The following is a 17581-nucleotide window of genomic DNA, read 5'->3' on the forward strand; positions in this document are numbered from 1 at the left end:
GCAGATGGAATTCAGAATTCCAAGAATCTAATCAATACAAGAAGACATATCCGAAAGAGAAAACTCCGATGGCATTATTTCAACCCTGGACTTTACAGCTATGTGAGTCGGCACATTTCTTGCATCTTAAACTGGTTTGAGTTAGGTTTTTGTTGCCATTAGTAGAGAGAATCTTTAATTACCACCTTCCTTGATTGTGCGTTTATCTCCTGAAAAAGGTCTATACATACTTCAAAATTTAGCTCAACTCCTCTCACTTGTTAAGTTTTCCTGACTCCCATAAGCAAATTTTTTGCTAGTTCTGTGCCTACTATAAAGTTACCTTGCTAAACTTAATATATCTTATCATTATTTGAGTGACATGGTGAACTATTATTTTCCTTATATCTTTCATGTCCTCACCCCCGAGTCAGAAGAGAAGACTTGAAATGATTCTTAATCACAAGAATGTTTTCTAATTGAGAGGATAAATGCTACTTTAACAGTATAAGACCAAAATAATAGTTTATGAGAAATAATGCCAAAGTCCCATTAATCAGAATAATATAAATTTTTTAGGGAAACAAAATGATATGTGGGAGGGAGTTCATTCATCCTTGATTAGATATGTCTGATTTTTTTATGGACCAGAGTCCATATTAAATCAAATAACTCATCTAGTTTTTCTTGTTCCCTCTACAAATCTCTCCATCTATGGTACCATACCTTAAACATGTTCATACACATACACACACACACACAGATGAAACATTCCTGGATAAGCCAGTAGACTGAAGTAATCCCTCTCTGGAAGAATGTGGAAAAGCATTAAGGTATTTTTTTCCTAAGAGATTTTACGGGGTGTCTGGTTGGCTCAGCAGGTAAAGCATGTGACTCTTAATCTCAGGGTCATGAATTCAAGCCCCACATTAAGCATGGAGCCTACCTAAAGGGAAAAAATAAGCTCTAGGTATATGAGAGAGGGGCAAGTGTGCTAAGAGGGTAGTGACAGAGTAGGGACGATTCAGTTTCCTGAGTGATGTCTGTATCAAGCCTCCTATGTCACCAGGGATAACCATTGATGTTTTTGTACCTTTTCCATTAAGAGAAAGTAGAGAAGCTCTCTCGGATATATGACACTCAATTCCCTACCACCTCTCATATATCCCTTCTGTATAAAAATTAATCAAAAACCATAAATTCCTTTAATGAATAACCACTTAAACCTTCAAAAGTATCAGAAGCATATTAATTTTAGAAAAATGAGTTTAAATCAATGTTAAATCAATAGTGTTAAGTATATTCACATTGTAATGCAATAGATCTCCAGAACTTTTCATCTGCAAAACTGAAATCTATATCCACTAAAAAACAATTTCCATTTCCCCGTCCTTCCAACCCCTGGGAATTACCATTGTACTTTCCATTTCCATTGCCAGGGGTTGAAGAAAGAGGGAAATGGAAGAGAAATTGGTCAAGGAGTGCAAAGTTTCAGTTATGCAAGATGAATAAGTTCTGGAGACCTAATGTACAATAGTATGACTATAGTCAGCAACACTTTATTGTATACCTGAAATTTGCTAAAAGGGTAAATCTTAAGTATACACACAAATGCACACAAATGAAAAAGGTAATTATGTAAGATATTAAATATGTTAATTACCTTGACTGATTATTATTTCACAATGTATACATATATCAAATTATCCAGTTGTATACCTTACTTATATGTAATTTTATTTTTAATTGTCAGCTAAGCATCAATAAAGCTGGAAGAATGAAGACGAATAGTGGAAGAGACTAGAGCTATTTTTCTCTTCACCATGTGAGGATGCAGCTGTCTACAAGCCAGGAAAAGAGACATCACCAGGGAACTAAATAGACTGGTGTATTGATCTTGGACTTTCAGCCTCTAAGACTGTAAGAAATACATGTCTGTTATAAATAGATAAACACACAAACAAATAAATAAATTTTAAAGCCTGAGAAGTGTTAGAAGGTGTAGAAGCCCTTGACCCTTGCAAATTCCAAGAGTAGCAGCAGGACCACCATCATTGCAGAGTGTAGGGTTTCCGCAGTGTCTATACTTAGCTGACTGGACAAAAGAGATGCAGTGTTCCTAACCTATGAATCAGGCTGCAGAAACAGTTCAATGAGTCTTCCAACTCTTTTCCTCTCTATTCACAAGAAATATTTATTGATAGATGGTAAGTTATGAAAAGGAAGAGTCTCACACCCAGGGCGTTTACATCTACAATTCTCCTCAACACTATAAGCTCCAGAAGAGAGAGAGAGAGAGAGAGAGAGAGAGAGAGAAAGTAAAAAGACTGTGCTTATTTATCTGCAGCCTAAGCATTTAGTAAAAATTCATAAATTAAAATTATTAAATAACTTGTTGATGCTTATTATTCTCTAAAATTTACCAAGCAATTTAGCATACATTATTATCTCATTTCAGTCCCTTGAAATCCTAAAAGATATACGGGAATTATAAAGCGTAATGAGAAAGAAAACTTCAAAGATGTTTAAGGATTCACCTTCCATTCCTCACGTCAGCAAAGAGCATAACCAGGACTAGAACTCTAAAGTATACGTTCGGTGTCATAGTCTTCCACTGTGGACTGTCTCTTTCCAAAATTTCACTTGCAAGTAACTGAAAGATCTTCCTAACCCTTTTATATTTACTTTGAATTGAGACTCGAAAATATAAAGTATCCTTATTTTTTTTCACTTATTTAGTGAGTTCATATTTAATCTATGAAAGAAGAGTTTATTCATATATCTGAAGGTACACCACATCTCCTATGTTCTTCTGTGCAGCATTTATTTATTTATTTATTTATTTTTATTTATTTATTTTTATTTTTATTTATTTATTTTTTAAATCTATAGATTAGGATTTACTTAGAAAATAGCACAATTTCCAGCCAGGATTTTACTGGCATATTAATTTCTATTGTAGTCTCAGATAATTGGGTTATAAAATACACAAATATCATTCAACATTCAACCCCCCCCACATTTAGTAATACTTTATAATGGCTTTTTCAGGATCTGGTTTATTCATTCAACTAAATAAATCTGTAAGGTACAGTTACAAACTACCAATGAAATCTATGACATTACATTAAAAGAGAAAGAGCAGAAAAATTTCTGTTTATGCACTCCTGGGAACCAATGTATTACTTGTATAATATTCTTTGTAGCTAAAATTAATACCTGGACACTTTAGAGTTATTTAGTACTATATAAATCAGCCTGTGAATCTTATTAGTAATGCTATCCCCACTTTTTTTTAATTACAGTTGTTTCAGTATGGAACAAAATACTTCAAGTTTAATTTGAATATTAAAGAGTTTTATGGCAGCATTTTGGCTGCTTCTATTTATTTATTTTTAAACATTTATTTATTTTTGAGAGACAGAGAGAGACACATCATGAGCAGGGGAGGGGCAGAGAGAGAGGGAGACACAGAATCAGAATCAGGCTCTAGTTTCTGAGCTGTCAGCACAGAGCCTGACGTGGGGCTTGAGCCCACGAACTGTGAGATCATGACCTGAGCTGAAGTCAGATGCTCAACTGACTGAGCCACCCAGGTGCCCCTTCTGTGCAGTATTTAAATCTCTATTTCATTCTTATAGTTTCTACTTAAGATAATCCGTATATTCTGCAAAATTGATTTAATAAAATTACTAAATCTATATTTCACAAATATCAATGCAACATTTATTGTGTAATTTATTTATTGTTTAATTATATTTCAAATTTTATTGCTATTTATTCTATAGATATTTAAAGTAATTTGAGTGAATTTATTATTTATTTATTTATATATTTATTTTGAGATATAGAGAGCATGAGCGGGAGGGCCAGAGAGAAGGCGAGAGAGAGAATCCCAAGCAGGCTCTATGTTGCCAGTGCAGAGCCAGATGTGGGGCCTCTACCTCACAGATTGTGAGATTGTGACCTGAGCCAAAATCAAGAGTCAGTTGCTTAACTGACTGAGCCATGCAGGTGCTCCTTAGATGAGTTTATTCTTATTTTAAGAATATTTATTTATTTTTTACCCAACATACCCAAAATTCATTGCATACTTTCTTATTAAGGCATTAACTTTCATTAGGAAAAGGAATAGTATAGTGATAATCTTACTAATCACGACAAACATTGTGAATAGAAAATTCAACTTGATGAAACAAAATATTGATATCCTTTCTTTAAAAGATACATATATTTGAAAATAAACTTAGGAAAACAAATATAAATAGTTTCAGAATAAAAACTAGAAGTATTTAATTAGAAAATGAGGCAGTTTTTATAATTAAATAGCTCATCATAAAACACAAATAAATTAATACATACAAAAACCAAGAAAAATATAAACGTATTCCAAAATTATAGAGATTTAATCAAGGTGATAGGCTTAGCAAATGCTGCAACATCCCCACTCATCCAAGATTTCATGAAAGAAGAGGAAAATATTTTATATGAGTTCATATACATGTACATATTTTCTACACCCATATATTTACATATGCATAATAGAGAATAAATCCAAAGTGGACAAAAACAAAATTAAAAGTGCCATGATAGTCCAGTTTTGTTAGGAATACCTAAAAGATAGAAAGTAAATAACATCAGATCCAAAGGGAAGCACATAAGAGAAAAAGTTACTCTAAAATACATGCAAAAGCAGACTGTTGGAAAGGTGAAAGAATCTGAGTTTCTAAAGGATAAAGTAAAATTAATCAAGCAAGCAGACAGAAGAGTTTAAATTAAGCATAATTAATACATTTAGAAATATTTAAGAGGAAAATTCATCTATTTAAAAATTCCCAGCGTTCCTAGGTGGCTCAGTCAGTTAAGCATCCAAATTCTGCTCAGGTCATGATCTCGTGGTTCTTGAGTTCAAACCCACATCAGGCTCTGTGCTGACAGATCAGAGCCTGGAGCCTGCTTCAGATTCTGTGTTTCCTTCTCTCTCTCTCTCTCTGCCCTACCCCTGCTCATGCTCTCTATCTTTGTCTCTCTCTCAAAAAAAAAAAAAACAAACCATTAAAAAATCCCCTAGAAGTGTTGGCAATTAAAAGTTGATCATTTAAATTGAAAACAATAGTCTAAACAGCAGAATGGGTATGGTTGAAGAGTAAATTACTGGGTTAAAAATTTACTAAGGGATTCTTTCAGAATTCAGAGCCAAATACAAATGAGAAGGAAAATATGGGAGAGAAGTTAAGGGAAACAAAGGATTGAGTCAGAGGTTCCAACATCTCTCAAAAATGAGTTCCAGAAGGAGAAAAAATAAGTGAAATTGAATATATGGTTATAAAAAGTTTAATAGAAGTAACACTTCCACTGCTAAAAGAAGAAATGAGTCTTCAGTTGGAAAAACATTTAAGAGAATATTATGATAAGCAAAATAAATCAGTCAGAGAAAGACAGACACCATATGATTTCACTCAAATGTAGAATTCAAGAAACAGAGCAAATTAACATGGAGGGGTGGGGGTAAGAGAGGTAAACCAAGATAAAGACCCTTAACTATGCAGAACAAAGTGATGCTTACTAGAGGTGAGGTGGGCAGGCAGATGGGCTAAAAGCATGATAGGTATTAAGGAGGGCACTTATGATGATCTCTGAGTGTTGTATGTAAGTGATGAATCACTAAATTCTATACATGAGACTAATATTACACTATGTTAACTAAATGGAATTTAAACAAAAACATGGAAAAAAAAGAAAAAAATGTGAAACAATCATGAAATTTCAGAACACTAAATGTTATTACTTGAACTGTGTCTCCTTACCAAAAAAAAATTGTATCTTGAAAGCTTAGTTCCCCAAATCTTAAAATGTAACTATATTTGTACATAGGCGTTTTAAAGCATTAAGTTGCAGTGAAGTTACTGGGGTGGGCCCTGATCCTCTAGGGCTGGTGTCCTTGCAGAAAAAAGACATCGGGACTGCATGTGCAGAGAGGAAAGATGAAGTGTATACACAGCAAGAAGGTAACCATCTTGTAAGACAAGGAGAGAGGCCTCAGAAGAAACTAGATTTGCTGAGACCTTGATCTTGGACATCTTTCCTTCAAAACCATAAGAAAAAAAATATGTTGTTTAAACCACTCAGTCTGTGGTATTTTGTTGTTGTAGTCCTAGAAAACTAATATACCAAAGATGAAAAAAAAATTCTTGTAGGAAAACACAGGCCACAAAACAAAAGAATAACTATCACCTTAATAACAGATTTCATTTGAATATCACTTCTACCTTTATTATGATCACTTAAGGATAATTATTGTAATAGCATTCAGATTTGAATCCCACTTTCCACACTTCTCAATCCCACCCGCCTTTAATCAGTTTTCGACTGCAGATGAAGTTATTGTTTCCAAATAAGATGATGTAATGGCCCCTGCTCAAAACCTCCAGTGGCCTTAATAACAATCAAAATAAAATCCAAAGTATGCATCATGACCCATAATCTACCACTTATTGTTCTTTCTCTCCCTGTCTTCCTTTATCCACTCTAGACTCATTGACTTTATTTCAATTTCTGAAATACAAGTTTATTATCATCTGATGCAGTGTTTCTCAACTTTGCTGGGCATTGGAAGCAACTACATGGCTATTAAAATACTGATGCCTGGGTTCTACTCCTTAGAGCTTTGTAGGTCATCAGTCACAAATATGCAGCGTGGGTATCAGGATTTTTCTTTTATCTCCTTCCTTCTTTTCTTCTACCCTCTTTCCCTCTATACCTCTTCCTTCCTTCCTTCCTTTCTTTTTTTCTTTCTTCCTTCCTTCATTTCTTCCTTTCCAGGGGACTGTAGTGGTCTTTACAAGTTAGAAAAACACCACTCTAGAGAATATTCCTTTGTCTCAGTTTAGAATCAATTTGTCCACATCTTCACCTGGCTCTTCTCTTCTTTTCATTCAAGGAAGGCCAAATATCTGATGCCGTCTAGTCAACTGTTATCTCTTCAAAGAGTTTTTCTGACCAGGATATAGAAGCTGCATCCATGTCACCTTTCAGTATGTATCTTCACTCTCCAAACATTTAGTCTATGTTTATTATCTCTGTAGTACCTATAATCACCTGACTTAATTTATTTCTTTCTCTAATCGACTGTAAACAAGAAAGAGAAACAGACTGCTTCTTGTCCATCATTGATTTTCGGTGACTGGTACCTAGCAAAAACTAATTGAATATTTGTTGAATGAATAAATTAATTAATTAAATGTTAAGAAAGTGGACCTTTGTTTTCTGAGCAATTTTTTTTACAATATTATTCATTTTTGAAAGAGAGTGCAAGCAGGAGAGGGGCGGGGGGCAGGGGATGGGACAAAGAATCCAAATTGGGCTCTGCGCTGACAGCAGATAATCTGACACGGGGCTCAAACTCACCACCTGCAAGTTCATGACCTGAGCTGAAGTCTGGTGCTTCACCAACTGAACCTCCTAGGTGTCCCCTAAGCAAAATGTTTTTAATGTAAAATTCTAAACCAGAAAAATAATAATAACACGGGACAGAGATAATTATACAGACACATCAAAATTACAAAACAAGTGATAATGAAAACATTTAAATCAGGACGGTAAGAAGATGAGGAAGCAGCATGTCTATAGTATTGAAACCTCCTGGCATAGCATCAGAAGACCGGGGTTCATATAAGGGCTCTGAGCCTTGGTGTTCTCAGTGGTAAATTGGATATAATAATACCTTTTAAGTATTTTCATGCCCCCTCCTCCCTTGTTACATTAGAGCAGCGTAGAGAAAATTTTTGGCACTTCAAGTTCTTATATGCAAGAAGATATAATGCTGTCTTAAGTATATTTAAAATAAAAAATTCATATTAGTCTTCTTGGGCTGCCATAACAAAATATCCCAGACTGAGTGGATTAAACAACAAAAATTTGTCTCAGTTCTGGAGGCTGGAAGAGCAATACAAAGGTGATAGCAGGGCTGATTTAAGGTAGACCTTATTTCCTGGCTTGCAGAAAGCTGCCTTTGCACTGTGTCTTCACAATACCTTTCTTCTGTGCACACATATCCCAGGGATCTCTTGTTATAAGAATACCAGTCTTATTGGATTAGAGATTCATCTTTATGACCTGACCCAATCTTAATCATAACTTTAAAGGCCCTATTTACAGATAGAGTATTATTAAAGGTTAAGGCTTCAGCATATGAATTGGAGGGTGGGACATGACACAATTCAGTCCATAGTAAACTTCAATTAAAAGATAAGTTGAAAGCTTAAAACCTACCTTCAACCTTGAGGCTTAAAAATGGTCAATAATGTTTGTTTTAGATTGACATTCAACAGATGTCTTCATTAATATTTTTATTTTTTAATGTTTATTTATTTTTGAGAGAGACAGAGACAGAACATGAGTGAGGGAGCGGCAGAGAGAGATGGGGACACAGAATCCGAAGCAGGCTCCAGGCTCTGAGCTGTCAGCACAGAGCCCAATGCAAGGCTCAAACTCACAGACTGTGAGATCATGACCTGAGCTGAAGTTGGACACTCAAGCACCTCCTTTTTTTTATAATAGCTAATTTATTTCATTTTATTCATTTATTTACTTGAATCATACTTCAGAATACATTGCTCTAAAAGATACATATAAAATATTTCATCCATGAAAAATAGAATACACATTTTCCTCAAGTACACGCAGAAGAATCTACTGGTTAAATCATTTAAAGAGATATAACATATATTACAAATTTAAGAAGACTATTATATCCAGTATACTTTCCAATCACAATGGTATAAAACTAAAGACCAACAATAAAACAAAGCTGGAAAATCTACAATATAAATATTTAATATGTAAATATTAAATAACTCAGTACTATATAAGCAATGGTCCAAGTAAGAAATCAAATGATAAATCAAAAAACATCCCAGAGCAAAAAATAAAATAAAATAAAATAAAATAAAATAAAACACAATATTCAAAAGCAGCAAAAGCAGATGTTAGAATGAAATTTATGCTATAAGTTTTGTATTAAGAAAATTTTCAAATAAAAGACTTAGCATTACTAGAAACTAGAAATGCTAGAAAATGAGAAACAGCTGAAGTTCAGTAAAGAAAGAAATAACAAAGAAAAATCAAAAATAAAATAGAGACCATAACAAACAATAACATAACATTGAAAGTAATGGCAAGTTAAAGAAAAATAAAGAAAATTGACAATGCTTTAATTACATTTACTAAGAAAAAAAAAAGCACAAAAACTGAAATGAGAAATGGAAGAGAAAACAACACAACAGATAACCACAGAAATACATAGTGTGATAACAGATTACTATTAACAATTATATACTAACAAATCAGATAACTTATAGAAAAAAACCAAACAGGTAATTCCTAAAAACATACAAGTTGAATCATGAATCTTGAATCTAAGAAACAGGAAATCTTAGACGAACAAAAAGAATGAAAGTTTAATTAGGAATCAAAAATCTTTCATCACCGAAAAGCCTAAAACTATATGGTTTCACTGGTGGACACTATAAAACATTTAACAAAATAATTAATGACAGTCCTTATCAAAATCACAAAAATAACACAATAGAAGGAACACACTCAAAATCATTCTATCAGGCCAGTATTAACAAATACCAAAGCAGGATAAAAACAATACAGGAACAAAAATGTCTAGTTTGTCTGATAGAAGTATTGCTACTCCAGATTTCTTTTGATGCCGATTTGAATGATAAATGTTTCTCCACCCCCTCACTTTCAATCTGCATTTGTCTTTATGTCTAAAATGAGACTCTTGTAGGCAGCTTGTAGATGGGACTAGTTTTTAATCCATTCTGACACCCTTTCTTTTGAATGGAACATTTAGTCCATTTAATTCCAAAGTAATTATTGAAAGATATGTATTTATTAGCATTTTATTACTTGTTTTGTCATTGTTTCTGGAAATTTTCTCTGATTCGTTCTTGTCTTGTTTACTTTTAGTTGTCTCCTTTGCACTCAAAGAGTCTCCTTTAATACTTCTGGCAGGGCTGGTTTAGTGGTAATGAACTCCTGTAGTTTTTGTTTATCTGGGAAAGTCTTTCTCTCCTTCTATTCTGAATGATAGCTTTAATAGATAGAGTATTCTTGGCTGGAGATTTTTCCCATTCAATCTGCTGCCAAGAATACTCTACCCAGTAAAACTACTTGATTTGAATATACCATGCCAGTCCTTTCTGGCTTGCCAAGTTTCTGTTGAGAAATCTCCAGCTAGCCTTATGGCTTTTCCTCTGTAGACTTAGGTGACTCAGTTTTCGCCAACAAATGTAATAACATTCATATTATAGGAGTCCCAGAAGAATAGAGTAAAGGGGGCATAAATTTACTTCAAGAAATAATAGAAAAGTTTCCTAATCTGGGGAAAGAAACAGACATCCAGATCCAGAAGGCATAGAGAACTCCCATCAAAATCAACAAAAGCAAGCCAATACCAAGATATCTTGTAATTAAGTTTGCAAAATTTAATGGTAAAGAAAAAATCTTAAAAGCAGCAAGACAAAAACTGAGTCACCTAAGTCTATTCTTATGTTGCATAACTCCTTTCTCTCTTTTATTCAGCTTCATTTTTTTCCATTATTTTGTTTTCTAGATCACTAATTTATTCCTCTGCTTCTTGTAGCCTGTTATCCACTGCAACAAGCCTATTTCCAATCTAGCTTATTGTATTCTTCATCTCTTATTTATTCTTTTCTAACTCTTTTATCTCTATGGTAGGGGTCTCACTGAGATGACAGTGGAATAGAAGGACCGTAGACCCATCTCATCCCATGAACACAACTAGATAACCATCAAATCATCCTAAACAGCCCAGAAGTTGATTTGAAGACTAACAGAACCAAAGCTACAACTAAAGGGAGAGAAGAGGCCACATTGAAGAAAGTGGGAAGTGTGGAAACACGGTTTAGGGAAGAAATGGATCCCAGGGGCAGTGAAGGGGAGGGAGCCATGATCATGGAGCAGGGTGAGAAAGGGAGGAGCACACTGGAAAATGCACCAAGAGAATGTTTCCCCAAAGCCATTGGCTTGGAAAAAGAAAGAGGCTAAATTTTGTGAGTTCTTCCAACCAGTTGGGCTTAAAGTCTAGAGTTTGTAAGGTCAGCAGGCTTGGCTGGTATAGAATCTGGAGGGCATTGCCCTGCTCTCAGAGAGAAGTAAGGCAAACAATCTGGGGACAGAAAGTGTGGTAACAGCAATCTGAAAAATGACTGGAGCACAGGGGGCAAGATAATTCACTATTCTAGGAGGGCTTTCCTGAGAGGCAGCATTCATGGAGACATCTCTTTGGCAACAAAGGTGCTGGCAAACACCATTTCCCTTCCCTGCCCCTCACTGTAAACACTGAACCACCTGCAGGAAGCTGCACAGTGCTGACACTGGCTGCCTAACTTGCTTACACAAAGCACCATCCCCCTGTTCCTTGGTGGAACTGCCCTTCTCCATTATACTTCCCTTAGTCCCAGCACGGTGGCCCTTCCTCCAGAAGGCTAGCACAAGCCCCTGCTCACACCATATCGCCAACCAGAGAGTTCTACAAGGCCTCTGTTCAAGTGGAGGTTGTGTCATGTCTCATTTCACAAGCAGACCAGAACATATCTAATTAAAACTCACCAAATTCAGGCCAGGAAGGAAGCACTTCCCACAGCAGGCAAGGAGAGCATCTTTGGACAACTGGCCAGAAGGATAGAGCTGCCCAAACACAATAGCCAAATGCATACCGTACACATTGAAGACATTTCCTGAAGCACCAGGCCCTGGGCACTACATGATTTCTTCAGAAGATCATTACTTTCAGGAGCAGGAGATATAACTGGCTTTTCTAACACAAAAAAGATTTAGACAAAAAATGCCAAGATATGGGAATTTATCTCAAACGCAAGAACAAGATAAGGCCATGGCCGAGATCAGAGTGAAATAGAAATAGGTAACATGCCTAATGGAGAATTTAAAGCAACAATCATAAGACTACTCATGGCATGAGAAAAGAATAGACAACAATTGTCTTTAAATGCCCAACTATAAGCAATGTGCTAGTAGCCACTTTTGCTTAAAGCCTGGAAATAAAACTAGAATATTAAATGTATGAAAAAGAATTTCAAAAACTGAAATGTTTCACAAGCAGGGCCAGGTGATAGGAACCAGCAAATGTAAAGCACACACTAGAATGCTGATGTGTGAAAACACTCAGAAGAAAAGGGGAGATTTTGAAGTTTAGGAAAAGGCGTTTAATACCTTTTTCTGATGAGTAGGCAAAGACAACTCTGCTAAGTTCATTTTCTTAAATACCAATTGAGAAATTATGATAGATTCTTATTCATACATATATCATAGTGGGTGACAAACAAAAAAGCCCTATGAAGAAAGAATCATAAATAGTGACAAAATTATGACAAGCCATGATCGTGAGTAGTTGCTCCAAAATCTTCTTGTATATCACTTTCTACTAACTTGAAACTAAATTATGTTGATTTATGTTAATCAGTATATACATGTAATATTATTAATGCAATATTATATTGATTAAGTTGTATATTGGTACCTACAGACTGAATTTTGCTTGCTAGAATGTAAACACCAAGAGAACAATATTTGTCTTTTATTTTTTATTTTATTTCATTTGTTTCATTGCTATATCTATAGCACCTAAATTAGCATCTGACACACTTAAGTTCTTCGTGAATATTTGTTCAATGGATTATTTATTTAATGCATCGATAAGTACTACCAGTCCTAAGATTTTATCATGTTGTAAAACACCATCCCAAATGATGTTGGACTTCAAACAATGGTAGAGTATGTAATTTGGCACACATCAATTTCAGTAACAGGATGGGTGGAGAGAAGAAAAGGCAAATGATAATGATAAAATTGCAGGGAAATGCAAAAAACCTCAGAGGCACTGAATAATAAAATGGAAAATTCCTTGTAAAAATTAAAATATGTGGAGAGTAATGAAGGGGCAGGGATTGGGAAAACAAACTCTGAGGTGTGACAGATCTCTCTCCAGGATGGGCTTGCTTTAGTTATCTTTCAATCTTGAAATTTCTATCAGATTTTCTTCTGTTCTAAAACCAATAGAAAATTAATGTAATTCACATACAACTGTTTTCCTGACTTTTTTTTTCAATGACACTTCTTAACGACTTTCCCTCTGGACATTACACTCCAGGAAAGCCAAGCTTCTTTTGATAAGATTCAACTAAATAAACTAGTCAATGCAAGCTACAGGAATACCTCAAAGTTATTGTGAGTTCAGTTCCAGACCATCACAATAAAGCAAATATTGCAATAAACTGAGTCAAATGAATTCTTGGTTTCCCAGTGCATATAGTTCTATTATACTGTAGTTTATAAGGTATGAAATGGCATTCTATCTAAAAGAAAATACATACCTTTATTAGAAAGTACTATATTGGTAAAAAAAATGTTAACCATCATCTGAACTTTCAGTGAGTTATAATCACTGATCACAGATCATAACAAATATGGTAATAATGAAGTTTGAAATATTACCAAAATTGCTAATGTGAGATAGAGACATGAAGTGAGCAAATGTTATTATAAAAATGGCAGTGACAGACGGGCTTGATAGAGTTGCACCAAACTTTCAACTTATAAAATTAGATTTTAAATTTAATGTTACAGGTACTTGCTGTTATTTTATATTTAATTATCTAAGGCAATAAGCATATTTGTCTAATGCTAATATTACGATTATTATTAATAATCAAAATATTTCACACTGCCACACTGAAGATAAACTGCAGACTTACTGTCCAGCAAACCCCAGATTTCTCCATGATTCATCCTGCACCATGCATTATGCCCCTTAATAATGCCACCCTGCTTGGATGCCTGTTGGAACTAGAATATTCCATCATGTGATAATCATGTCTATTTGTCCTCACCGAGAAACCTGCTTCTGGAAAAGTGATTGACACAAATTAGGGCCTTAATAACTAGGCAAAAAGGAATTGACTAGCCATTTGAGAATTCTGCTTAATGGGCATGCTGTAGTGACTGTCAATGGCCAAAACAATCATATATTTTGGGGGGATATTTGTGAGTCACAGGGATTCAGTGTGTGGTTTAAAGAATGAAAAAAGGTCAGGATATTAGAATATGAAACACGGGTGCCATTGTCCTTCTTCACAGAAGGACAAGAAGCATCAGTTGACATCAGGTAATTAGAACTACTAATCCATCATAAGTAGTGTTCTGCTCTTCTTGCTGTGTACCTACTGAGATAAAAGTGTACCTTACTTCCCTTTGTATTCTGAAATAATTCACCATTTGCTGAGATAATATGAGTGTGCCTCTGGTCCTTATAACTTGAAAGACCATAACTAGCAATTAAGATTAATAAACATGCATAAATTGTTTTATTCAGTTTATTTTATTATAACATATTTTACTTGATACCCTTCTGCTCTGGACTTAGATGCTTATGCTGTCAAATGGACATAATATTTACCTTAAGACTGATTTATACTGTAATAAAATAGTTCTTGTACTCTTATTGGCAAGCTAAGTGTGTGTGATTCTTTTGTAACTATTCATAGAGGAATGCTCCTGATAGGACATGGTAGGTAATACATTAGAAATGCTCTTATATAAACAATATGATAGATTTCTATTGGTGAATATTAGATATTGAAATTTATTGTAATTCCATTAAACGTAAGGATTGTGCATTAGGATTGACCAATGAATGAGTCATGTTTTAAAATTTTTTTTGTCTTTTTTTATTTTGGGAGACAGAGTGAATGGGGGAGGGGCAGAGAGAGAGAAAAGGAGAGGGAGATACAGAATCAGAAACAGGTTCCAGGCTCTGAGCTGTCAACACAGAGCCTGACGCGGGGCTGGAACCCACGGACTATGAGATCATGACCCGAAATGAAGTCGGATGCTCAACCAACTAAGCCACCCAGGCGCCCCTGAATGAATCATTTTAATCTCAAGATATTGTTGGCTCTCTAGTAACTTACCCACCCCATGACTTGGAGCAGAGGTTTCCTAAGTTTCCTAAATTTCTTAATACAGTAAACAATATAACAGAGAAAGTCTTGAGTAATTTCAGACTCTGCAGTTGTTTCAGACTGGCTTTTAATTGGCAGTGGCTAATACTTATTAAGTTTATATATGTCACATCTTGTCTTCTTAAATATAGTAATAAATTTCAATATAAGAATAACAGTATATGTTTTTACTAGTTACAGTGTATAGTATTAATATATGCATATGTCATTTAGTCTGCACATATCCTAGAAGGAGTTGTTGGCCCCATTTTAGAGACATAGTCATAAATTCATGGATAACAAAGCCATACCTATAGTTAGTGATAAACCTGGAATTCAGATGCATCTGACTCCAAAGGCTGATTCTTAATCATTGTTATATACTATCCATCTTAAAGCTTTTAAAAATACTTGAGGGCTCATAAAAAGAAGAGCTCTTAATTAAATGCCTTTAAAAATTATTTCTGGGGCTCCTGGGTGGCTCAGTCTGTTGGGCATCCAACTGTTTGATTTTGGATTAGATCATGATCTCATGGTTCATGAGTTGGAGCCCTGTGTGGGGCTCTGTGCTGCCAGCATGCAGCCTGCTTAGGGTTCTCTCTTCCTCTCTGTCTCTCTCTGCTCTTCCCCTGCTTTGCTCTCTCTCTTTTCTCTCTCTTTCTCTCTCAATAAATAAATAAACATTAAAAATGTTTAATAAAAAAAGTAAAAAAAAAGTATTTCCACTTGGGATTTCTCTATTTAGAGGTTTCATGAAGCTGAGATTACTCCCATAACCACTTAGATGTTAGCTTCTAATTTGTTTTTTCCTAGTGTAATATATTCAGTTTTTTATTCTGGAGAGCACTGTATTTTTAAGAATCTTCTCCAAAAAAAATCTGAAATCTAGAAGTTTGAAAAATATTTTGATAATATACCACTTCCTAAAGATTCACAGTGCACACTAACATTTTTTTAAATCAAAGAATCCTACAGAAAGAATAAATTTAATTTTGTTTATCACAGCCCTCCCAATTTTATCTGTGTTCATTAAAACCATTTATTAAAACTCTTGGCTAATATTTTCTCACAAAAACAATAGTAAATATACACATTTATTTAAGGATAAAAAGGAAGAGGAAGAAAAGCCAAAAGTAATTTCCCACTTAAAATGTAATTCTCAAAAACCACATACTTTTATTTCTAATTAGATATACTTGATAGAAAGAAAGATGTCCTTTAAAATATTTTTATTGAAAATATCAAAACAGGAAAAATAATAAGAAGTGAAACATATATGCCAAAAACTCTATTCTATATAAATTTCCATTTGTAGGGTCAGCTTTAAGTTTATTTTAAAAAGTACAGCTACCTATTTTCAAACGGCAACATATATAACTTTTCTATTAAAGTTTCATGGGATGAATGATTTATAGATATAAAGTAGTCATTTCTCCCCCTTTTAAACTCATATTTTCTCCTCCTTATCTAAAATGACATGGAAGTGAGGTGGCTACATGAGTTAAATTACCAAAGGCACTATATACAATCAGTGGAATCGAGTGTTATTAAACCAATCCATGGGGCATTTTTCTCTGCAATCTCTTGCCAGCTCCATCATCCCTCTCTGTTGCTTTTTTCCCCCATTTCTCAAATGAATTCATTTCTATGCAAATGCTTGCATCTCTGTACAGAGGATATGCAATATGAAGCCAGCATTTTTCTATAGATAGGCTGCTTATTGAGTAATTAATCCATCATTTAGTTAAAAAGAAAATCTATGACTACTATTATTTATTCATTCATGAGGGTGTTTTCCCACCTGAGGCAATGACTCAACTTTAATTTTGCTTCACAGCTGGTGGACACAACTCTGCTCTATTACAATCAATAACCCCACTTTGCACGTTGTGTTCCTTCGGAGCCTTCTAAATATTTTTCCATCACAGAGCATCATTCATCTTCCATGTTCTCTGATTTACCCGATCCTAGCCATCTTTTTGAAGATGCTGTCTCCTTGGCTATGGCAGCCCACCTAATTTATTGTTAATTTATAATATATAACATATAAGCTAGCACTTAAATGGCTCACCTTTTTCTGGTAATCCCCCTGAAACAGAGGATAAAACATTGAACACAAATACTACTTCCAATGCATTTTGTGTTTTCAACACTACATTTTTAATGATAGGGAATATTAATATTAATATTGTTTTTTCCGTTTTTAATAATAGGGAAAGTTGACTTTCAGAGATTTATCCAAGGTCAAACAGCTAGTAATAGAAATGTAACTCTAGACATAATTTTTTCAAGAGATCACACTGCCTACTACTCACTGGAGTGGGGATTCAGCCACTTTGACCTCCTCTTTCTGGACATACCTCCTAACGTAGGAGAGCCTAACCGAGGAAAGCAGACACCTCTGCTCAGGTGAGCCTGATCTTTTTTTCCCTGAGCTCCAGACCTGTGTTTCTAGCAACCTGCTTAATATGTCTCTCCTTGAATGTGCCACACCACTTCAAAAGCAACATGTCTAAGATAAAATGTATCTTTGCTCTCCTTCCATACAT

Source organism: Suricata suricatta, chromosome 8 (genome assembly GCF_006229205.1).
Source record: "Suricata suricatta isolate VVHF042 chromosome 8, meerkat_22Aug2017_6uvM2_HiC, whole genome shotgun sequence".
Lineage (NCBI taxonomy): Eukaryota > Metazoa > Chordata > Mammalia > Carnivora > Herpestidae > Suricata > Suricata suricatta.